Consider the following 10,782-nt stretch of genomic DNA (forward strand, 5'->3'; position numbering starts at 1 on the left):
GTGCAGATACTGTTCTAAGCTCTGTACATCCACAAACTCATTGGATCTCCACAAAAACCTGAAGAGGTAGCTGACATGAGAAAATGAGGGCCAAGAGAGGGTTAACAAGCTCCCTAAGGCCAGAGCAGGGGAGTTAGCAGATCTGGGGTTCAAACCAGGTAGTCTGGCTCATATTGAAAAACCCAGCCCCAGCCACATAGTTAGTCACTGTGGAGCTGGGATTTGAACCCAGGCAGTCAGACTTTAGTACCATTGGCAGAATCAGGGCTGGGGTACAGACTCCCTCCTCCAGGTGCAAATGCTAGAGCTTTTTTACCCACATGGTCTTGGGAAACAAGAGCGCTGTTTTCCCACACCTGGCTTCCACGAGGAGAGCTTTCCCCTCAGTGCCCTCTGGGCCTGCCCTGGCCCCCCACTGGCTGGGATGGGACAGGCCAGACCATCTCATCTGGAGTTCCATTAACCCACCAACTGGGTGACTAGATTCAGAGCAGGATCTCCCACTTGACTTGTTTATGTCTCAAAAATGTTCAACAAACAGGAAAGTGCGGTTCTGTTAATGGAGTGTGTCTGGGAGACCTCAGTATTTACATAGTACCTACAACCAAAGGTGATATTAAGGGCGTTTTACATTCAGGATGGGACAAAATAAAAAATGGCCTGCATAGCACTGGAGCTTTGGTCTTAGAGGCCCGCTGTTGTGCCAGATGTTATTCCTGTGATTGCTGAATTGTGTGGGGTTCAAGAACTTTCTGAGGAAAATATCAGGAATACTGGTGTGGCCAAGGGGTCTCCGGGAGGTACAGGAGAACAGCTGTTTTACAAACAGCATTGGACATATTTTAGTATTTCAAGGCCTGGCTGACATGCTGGCTGACTATTAAACTGCATAAGCCCCTTGAAGATATTTATTACCTCAGCTTACAGATTAGGAAATTAAGGTACTGGGAAGTTAAGTAATTTGTTCCAGATCACTCAACTGTGGTAGAGCCAGGATTCTCACCCATCTGACTGACTTCGAAGTGTGGTGTTTTCTAGATGGAGAGGAGATGTTACACTGAGCACTTCCTGGGACCTTGCCTGTGTCCACACATGAAAGCCTGCTGAGAGGATATTGCAGAAGGTCAGCATTGATCCCTGCTTCCTGGCATCCATACCTCTGCAATTCCTGCTCTTTGAATAACTTGCTTCTCACTAATTGAACACCTCAACATGGGGAGATGTCACTTCTGTGATTAGATTACAAAAGATTTTGACTGCTGTCTTGCTAGCTGACTTTCCCTTGCTGGCTTTGATGATAAACATTTGGAAGGCCCACTTGGCAAGGAAATGAGGTCACCTGTTAGCCAACAGTCTGTTAGGAAATGAGGCCTTTAGTCCATCATCCGAAAGGAACTGAAGTCTGCAAAAAACCACATAAGTGAATTGCTCCAGTTGAGCCTTCAGATGAGTCCCCAGCCCAGGCTGACATCTTGATGGCAGCATTCTGAGAGAACATGAAGCAGAGAACTCAGATAAACTGTCCCTGGATTCCAAACAACAGAAATGGTAAGATCATAAAGATATGTTATTTTACATCCCTAAGGTTGTGATAATTTGTTTTGTGGAAGTAAGTAATTGATATAGATGTACATCAAATAACATAAAAAACCTATGGGAATTATATTATCCAGCTGAATTAAAGATTAAAACACAATACTTTTAATTTTAAACATCACAAAAACTGTCTTTTCAAAGCTGCAGGCAGTTATCTGTCTTTATTCCTCTGAGACAGAATATTCTTTGGCTGAGGGAAACCACCAAACCATTAGTAAAATAAATGATAAACAAGCTCAGGAGATCAGGCCATGGAAGGTTAGGTTATTTTGACCAAATATCTTCCAGAGAAAACAAAATATTATGGAATTTTTAAAAAAGATGTTAAAAGTATTTATGTATGAACATACCACTCTCATATTATCTGGTCAAAACTGGAGTGTAAACAAGTACCTAGAGATGTAAGAAGAATCTCGAAACCACTTTTGCTTTGAGAGCATTTACTAATCCTGGCAAATTTGGGTTTTCCTTTGACAGCCTCATGGATGGTAGGGGACAGACATTAAAGTCCAAGAGCATGTAAGTTGGGAAGTCAGGCAGAAACTTTCTCCCACAATATGCTGGCATCACAAAGGGCTACATCCTTAGACTAAGGGTGAACCAGCTATGCATCTGTCCTACTGGGGGTTAGCAATTGCAGTTCTCATTGTCTGGGCATGCCAAGGAATCTTAAGCTTTGAACTTGGTCTAAGGCAGCTCTGGAGGTGCATAGCCCTTAGACACCCAATAGAAGCAAACAAAATCTTCCTTGGAGAAAGATATCTTTATTCTGGGGATCTGAAATTTTTGGTTTAAATATCTTTCTCAAGCATAAAGAGTGGCTCACAATAAGAGATAACCTGGGATCAAAAGAAAACAAGGCACCATGAAGAGAACAAGCAGAAAGAACAGACAGTAGATGCAGATTTACAAATACTTAGATTATTGGAATAATCAAATTGAGATCCCCCTTGTCTGATTATTTCAAGCATATCCCCGCAAAAAAGTGTACTTACTATGCTTGAGGAAATACAAGAGAAGCTTGGAAATATCTGTAGGAAACTTTCCAAAGTGACATGAAAGGTCTTAAAAGAAACCAAACAAAACTTTAAGAAATAAAATGTATAATAGCCCCAAATTAAAAAGTTCAATGACTGGCTTTAATAGAAGATTCAATACAACTAAAGGAAGTAGTAAATAGGAAATTGGCCAGAAAAAGATCTCCTAGATTGCAACACAGAGAGACAAAATAATGGAAGATGGAGAAGAAAGGATACAAAATATAGATGATAGAATAAGAAAGTCTAATATATGTTTAGTCAGAGTCCTAGGTGAGATAAGAGACACTGGAATAGAGACAATATTTGAGGAATAATAGCTATAGATTTTCCAGAATTTTGATAAAGGGCCCCAATCCACAGGTTCAAGTATAATAGAATAAGCCCCTACATGAATAAGAAACACTAGGCATGCCTTAGTAAAACTGCAGAAAAGCAGAGACAAAGAAAAGAATCTTAAAAGTTGCTGGGGTGGAGGTGGGGGTATGACAGCACCAATAATCGTAGAATCTAGAAGGCAATCAAGTATTTTCAATGTGCTGAAAGAAAATAAGCATTAATCTAGAATTCTATGCAGTGAAATATCTTTTTAAGGAATAAGAGCAAAATAAAGATATTTTCAGATAATAGAACCAGAAGGAATTTTCCAGTATTAGAGCCATGTATAAAGAATTATGCAGGATGTGCTTTAGGCAGATAGTAAAACAATTCCGGATGGAAAGACTGAAATATGGGAATAAAGATCAAAGAAAATGAGTAAACATATGGGTATACTTAAATTTTGTATTTTACGTAGTATGAAACAACAACAATAATGATTTGTGGGCTTTAAAAGTGAAACTGGAAAAATTAAAATATATTGCAATAGCATTTAAGTAGGAGGGTAAGTGGAATTAAAGTGCTATAAGTCATTATATCATCTTGGAGTAAGATAAATATTTATTCAACCTTAGACTTTGAAAAGAGGTTAACTTTGCATGTTGTGATTTCTGGGGTAGTTATGATAAAATTAGGGCTTATGACTTCTAAAGTAGTAGAAGGAAAAAGAGCATGATGAAATTTGTCAAGTTAAGTGTTGGCAAGAAGAGAAAGAAAAACAAACTTAGAGCAACCAGACCAAAAGAAAGTCACAAAAGTGGTAGCCTTAACCGCAAATATGTCGGTAATTACATAAAATATAAATGAACTAAGTGCTCTGTTAACAATGATGCCTGTCTATCTATCTGTCTATCTATCTGTCTATCTATCTATCTATCTATCTATCTATCTATCTATCTATCATCTATCATCTATCTATCTATCTATCTATCTATCTATCTATCTATCTATCTATCTATCTTGAGAGAAAAACAGAAAGGCAGAGAGAGAGAATCCCAAGCAGGCTCTGCATTGTCAGAGCAGAGTCCGATGTGGGGCGTGATCCCATGAACCATGAGATTATGACCAGAAGCGAATCAAGAGGCAGCTGCTTACCACCTGAGCTACCCAGGCGCCCCATAGACAAAGATTTTAAGACTGTGTAAAGTAACTCTGTACGGACTAGAGAGAAGTAACCTGCCCCAGGTCCTCTAGGGGCAGCAGCCAGGTCACGTGCTTCCTGGTCCTGTGTTTGTCACCCTTACCCGATCCAATTCAACACGGCCATTTAGTTTGAGCAGCCAAGTGTTTATCAGGTGATGTCAGATTTTGCAATAGGTAGATGAGTACAACAAGCTTTCTGTCTTTGCAGCCTTTTCCCGAATGAAGAGAAAGTATGTTTTAGTATGAATTCCAGGATACAGATTTCTCTAGGGATTTATGGTGACACTGTATCTTCATGGAGGGGGAAGCGGGGATGGTGACAATTTCGAGGCTGTGTCTGAGAAAGGCCTTGCCTGTGTGCCTGAGTGTCTACTCTAATAGCACCACATGAAGTCAGAGGGGAGGGAGGGAGGAGGTGCTTTTCTGAATGGAAATTCATCAATGTATTTCTGTCTGCTGCAGTTATCAGTGTTGCTATTTCCGTGAGTAATGGTGGAGCCTTCACCGGGCTCATGCCAGACGCTGGGGGTGGGGGCACGGGGCAGCGATATGGCAGGGGTCCTCTCTTTCGTCAGAAAGCATGAGCTCATGCCAAGGTTTCCACAGGTCACCGAGATAGCACTGGCTCCCTGGAGACAGGCGTGACCCTCAGGTCGGCTCCTAGTCATTGAACTAAGTGGGCTCAGATAAGGGCCGGATAATGGTAGCCAAACTCCCACGGCCTCTTCAGGCCTCCCCGGAGCCCTGAGGCCAGAGAGAGGGCAGGTCAGGGAGGGGCCAGGGGGAGGAACGCGGACCGGGAGCCTGCTCTGAGCTGCTGGAGCCTGCTAAGGGGGCCCCAGACCTGCTGGGGCTCATGGCCCACACGTGGTCCATGCCCTGGCTCCCAGACCAGAGCTCTTAGGACAAACAGACGTCTAGTGAGAGGACACTGGCCACCGTGAGCTCCTGGAAAAACATCAAACTGGTAGCACTTCCTTCTCTGGACTTTTTCTCATTTCATCAAATTTGCTGTATCTGTTGGCAAATATTAGTGAGTGGGGAAGCAGGAGATGTATGCCTTCAGGGCCCTGCTATGGCTCCGGCGTGACCAGGGTTAATCTGCCCGGTGCTCCCAGGAAAAGCCAAGGCCTGATCACAGTCCAAGCAGTTTCTCTACTGTGCTCTCTGACCCTGAATCAGCCACTTATGAGGTTTGATCTCGCCAAGGCTTCCTGGGACTTAAAAGAAGCCACACCCACTTAAAAAGAAAATGAATGAAGGGTCATCTGTGTGTAACCAAGACTCGATGATGGTCATGGCCCCGGGGCCTGCCAGTCCCTGGGGGCTGCCGCACAGCCCTGTGGGGAGAGTAGGAGGCAGATTTAGAACTGGGAGGGACTTCCCTTTGCGAGGTTGTCCTCCAGGGTTGGCAAACAGCAGGCATGCACACTGCCAGTTCCCCTCTCGCTGGTAGATTGTGGAAGCTTTTTTTTCCTGCCCAGAGCCACCCCCAGGGAGCCACCATCAAAGGACCAGAGTCAGCATGTGGGGTGCTATGATTTGCTGTCTCTGAAACAGTCCACCTTCTGAGGCCCGGGGAGGGAGTCGGCCTGTGGGGTGGGCACAGCTGCTCTGGGACTAGAATGCACACCTCCTTCTCTCTGCTCAGGCCTTTGTCCATACCCTGCTCTTATGAGCCTTCCCTCTAGGGAAAGGACTGAAAGAAATCATCTCAGGTCTCATTGCTTACAGTACTGCTTTTAAATTTTGAAAAATAAAGCTCGGGTATCTTGCATGTAGATAAACCGCAAATAAGAGTTAAAGCTTCCATAGAAGGAAATCCCAAATCTGTCACTGAGAACAGAAAAACAAAACAAAACAAAATGAAACATCAAAACAACAATAACAACAACAAACCCAAAAAACCCCCAATATCCCTCTAGGACTGGAACATTAGTGACATCTACTGGACAGTGTAGATGCTGCATGTGCATGGGGTCACCAGTCAACCCTTTTTCTCAATACAATTTATGTAAACATTTTAAAAGTATGCAATTCTCTGTGTTATTTATGAATATATGCACATGTAGAAAAAGTATAAAATATGCTTTCAAGTGATAAACATAACTTCAAGTTAGTAGTTAACTTCTGGGGAGGGGAGGGATGGAGACCATGATAAAAGTTTTAGCTTAATCTCTAATGATTACTTTTTCTTTTAAAGAGATCTGAAGTTAATAGACAAAGTATTAACACCTACTGAATCTTGGAGGTGGTAATATTGGAGTCTGATATTCTGCACTTATCTCATTGTTTAAAATAGTTTATAATAATCATAATTATACTTATGTAATATTTACTAAATAGCATATATTTATTATCCTCTATGTTAGTTATATAGTAGAAACCATACATTCATTATATATTGTATAATTACATTTATGTAAGGACAATAAAAAATAAGAATGTGAAGTTTGGGGTTCAGGTTCTTATCCTTGATATCAGGCAGAAGTTATTTAGTAACCAAAGTTATTGGGGCCTCTGGGTGGCTCAGTTGGGTAAGTGTCTGACTTCAGCTCAGGTCGTGATCTCGCAGTTCGTGAGTTCGAGTCCTGCATTGGGCTTTGTGTTGACAGCTCAGAGCTTGGAACCTGCTTCAGATTCTATGTCTTCCCATCTCTCTGCCTGTCCCCCATTCACGCTCTCTCTCTCTCAAAATGAATGAACATTAAAAAATTAATAACAAAAGTTATTAATTATTGCTAGCTGCCCTTATTATCATTAATAGGCTTACTGGAGTTGATGCAAGTAACTGAACAGCAACCACAGGCTCCCGTGTGGGCTGAAGAGGAGTAGCGCTCTTCAACAGAGGTGACAAGGGAAGAGGATTCATGCATTTGCTCACGTGATGCTGGGCAGACTCGTCTCTTTGTGTTGTTGAGAGATGGTCTATTCCCCATAAGAAAGTGCGTCCTGGAACATCAGAATGTTAATCACACTGAATCTGGGCTTTGCAAGGTAGGTTTTGTGTAGGAGGCTGATAGTTGAAGCTGACAATCAATATTATTTCCAGATTAAGGTTGTAGCCTAGAAAAGATCATAGACCTCAATTCAGGAAATTAACTACTTAGGATTATAACCCAGAATCTGCCTAACGAAGGCAGGGCTCATCCTATTTTGACAACTCAGGTTGACCTTTATATTTTAAAAAATACATCCAGGCACCTCTTATATGATTATTTATGTAACATATTTTTATTTAAATACACTTGCTTTTGGTTACTAGAGCTCTGAATGTGATTGGTCTGGCTTGTGTCCTGGGATTTAAAAAAAATGTCCCCACTTGATTCTAAAAGGAGCCAAGGTTGAGAACCATTTCTTCAAAGCAAGAAAGAGCAATCCTGAGGTTCCCCAGATAAAGAGGGAATTGAAAACGAGAGTAGTTAGTGTGAAAGCTGATATTGTAGGTTGGGTGGAGTCTGGGTGGGGTGGATTCTGAGCAGGAATTGGGTCCTTTTGGCTAGAGACTTGGTTTTAACACTCTCATAGGGGACATGTGATGAGGCCTTAGGCCTGTAAAGAAGGGAAGTTGGGTTTGAAGTCCCTGCATAGGTCACGGCCCTTGAAAAGCTGCATGCTCAGTGAAAGGGGAGGAGGACGTTGCTTGCCTAGGGCTCTACATAAGAAAAATCTCTCTCAGGATATCCCCAAAATCCAGTTGAGAAATTCACTTAAAATTTAGTCCCAAACAACCCAATTGTCCATCGATGGATTCATGGCTAACCAAAAGGTGGCATATACATACAATGGAATATTATTTGGCCTTAAAAAGAAAGTAATTCTTTTTATTTATTTTCCAAATCGGGATATGATTGACATATAACATTGTATTCATTTTAGGTGTACAAGGAATGAAATTTGGACACAGGCTACATCATGGATGAACCTGAAGGTATTACGCTAAAGGAAATAAGCCAGTCACAAAAGGACAGATGTTGATGATTCCATTTGTATGAGGTACCAAGAATAGAGAATTCACAGAATGGTGGTTATATAGGGGCTGAGGGGAAGAGAGAGTGGGGAGTCAGTGTTTAATCAGTGCAGAGTTTCTGTTTGGGATGAACACAGCAATGTTGAATGGACTTGATGCCACTAAACTAAACACTTAACAATGATTAAAAATTGTAACTTTTATCTTATGTATATTTTACCATAATAAAAAAAAACTGGCCCCAAGTTTATGATGCCCCTGGAATGTTTGGCAGAATCAAATAAAATATTGCTTGGCGGAGCACTCCTCTTTCCAAAGTGTACATGTCCTCCTGTGGAGCATTGAAGCAGGGTGGTGGGGGTGTGTGTGAATGCTCACCGAAAATTGGTTCATAGGAATAAGTGCAAAAACATATGGGAAAGTAGCTTATCATGAAAAAGGGTCAGCAGACTTGAGCACCACCTCAACCATTTTCTCAAGACAGTGAGGCAATTTGAAAGAAAATAAACAAACATGTTAGAGAGGAAAAGAAGAACTAGAAATCATAAGGACATAACATATTGTGTAAAAGAATGGCAGTTTAGATACAGCTAAAGAGAAAATTAGCAAATGAGAATGCAGATCTGAAGAAACTGCCCCAAATGAGGCCCAGAACAAAAAAGAGACGGAGAACATACAAGTGAGGTTAGGAGACACGAAAGATGGAATGAGAAGTTTCACCATAAAGCAAGGTGATGTTGGTGGTGCCTTGTGCTAACCCTCTCACCCCACCTGACTTAGTGCAGTAGTGATGGATAATTCCACGCAAAATGCCAATATCTCTTTGTAACCACATGCCACAATGTCTCTCTGTTCTGACTCTGAGCTTTCACCAACACTGCAAAAGTCAGTTCAGCTTACACACAAACACATTTTGGAAGATTGAAGGTGTTGCAACTTCCAGCAGCAGCCTTGAGTCAGTGGAGGAAAGAAGGAAATAAATGTCTGAATTCAATCATCCTTTGCTGAAAGAATCTGAGGCATACATTGTAAACTTCTCCAAGGAATTCACCACGGGACTGAGTCCCAGTTAGTTACAGTGGTAAGTCACTGCTGCAAACTTTATGGAATTTCCTATTTTGCTTTCCATTCCTCACTACCTCTGGTCATTGGGATCACATCCTGAATGAACTACTCGCACTTAAATTCTTCTTTCAGATCCTCTTTTCAGGGAACTAAAACTAAGGCAAAAGGAGGGAGTACAAAGGATACATCATTTGAAGAGGTCATATTTGAAAGGATAATATTTGAGAATTTTCCAGAATTAATGAAAAGACAAATATTCTTAGAGTCAATAAACACAGTCCTAAACAGGATTAAAGACAATTGATTCCAAAACACATTATAAAACATCAAAAATAAGGAGAGCCATTTCTAAAGCAACCTGAGAGAAAAGATGGATTAAAGTACCAAGGTATGGCAATGAGCCTCAGAGCAGACTTCCCAACAGCTCCCAAAGCCAGAAGACAATGGACCCAGTGGCTGAAGGACAATGACTGGTAACCCAGAATTTTATACCCAGCTAACTATGATTTGAGACAACTGCTTTGGGCTAAGGTGGAGAAGTAGAGATGATTTCTTTACTGGTTTTGCTTGGCCTTGGCACCTCCTATGTGAGTAGAGGTTCCATTTTGGGCAAAAAGATTTGGGAAGGGGGTTGGTAAAGCCTGAGAGCTTCAGTCTTCATCCTTTGGTTTGAGGCTCCCTGGCTCCCATTCCCCCAGGCAGTGAGATTTTGGATGACTGTAGCAGTATGTGTGAATATGCTTGTTTATGAGCTTTGCCTTCATTTCTTCTTGGGTGGGGGAGCAAACATCTTAACTGTTGTCTACAGACTGAACTCCCCTCATTGCCCCCACTACCTGGACAGAGGAGAATTAATTGTAGCACAGCTGGGTTTTATGTTTTTCCTCTCCAGCCTCAGTTTCTGTATTGATAAAATGAAGGGGAGAAAAAAAGGCTGGCTCAGACTGAACCATTTTCTGACTCTAACTATGGAAGAAACTTTCAGCCACCCTCTCTGGGTCCTCTGCAGTGGTAGCTACTTTCCAGAGCAACACAGATAAAAATAGCCCCCTCCTGTGCCACCTACACTAGACAGGCAGAGGTGTGGGGGTGACCAAGGTGCCTTTCCTCTAGCTTGTTCCTCCTACTCTACCCCCTCTTCCACCTCACCAAGAGGAAGAGGGCCAGGCTGAACCACACATCTGCCACAGAAAACAAGGTATTTTCTTTCCTGCTTTTGTTTAGATCACTGGGTCTATGGTGGGTAGATTCCATATTGCTGATTTCTTTTTTTTCCTTTTTTAAATGCATTTTTAAAATGTTTATTCATTGAGACAGAGAGAGAGAGAGAGAGAGAGAGAGAGAGAATTCCAAGCAGGCTCCACACTGTTGGTGTAGAGCCCAGCATGGGGCTGGCTCAATCCCACGAACTGTGAGATCATGACCTGAGTTGAAACCAAGAGTCAGAGCCACTCAGGAGCCCCTAGTATTGCTGATTCCTTTAAAAGAAAAAGTAAAAAGTATTTATCATCACACAAAATGTATGGAAACATACTTCCTTTGTAGGACAATTCAGGTGATGCTTATTTCATTCCAGCTGTCTTTATTTAGTTT

At 41.9% G+C, this 10,782-nt stretch overlaps 1 long non-coding RNA gene across 1 annotated transcript; it reads left to right on the forward strand.

Annotated features, from left to right (window-relative positions):
• Positions 1 to 1,330: 1,330 nt before the first annotated feature.
• On the forward strand, positions 1,331 to 8,288 carry LOC144244389 (uncharacterized). The gene is made up of 3 exons (XR_013338932.1): positions 1,331 to 1,548; positions 6,922 to 7,151; positions 8,034 to 8,288. It is a non-coding gene; the product is annotated as an uncharacterized LOC144244389 (long non-coding RNA).
• Positions 8,289 to 10,782: the final 2,494 nt, after the last annotated feature.

This window comes from Crocuta crocuta, unplaced genomic scaffold (assembly GCF_008692635.1).
Source record: "Crocuta crocuta isolate KB4526 unplaced genomic scaffold, BGI_CrCroc_1.0 scaffold158, whole genome shotgun sequence".
NCBI lineage: Eukaryota > Metazoa > Chordata > Mammalia > Carnivora > Hyaenidae > Crocuta > Crocuta crocuta.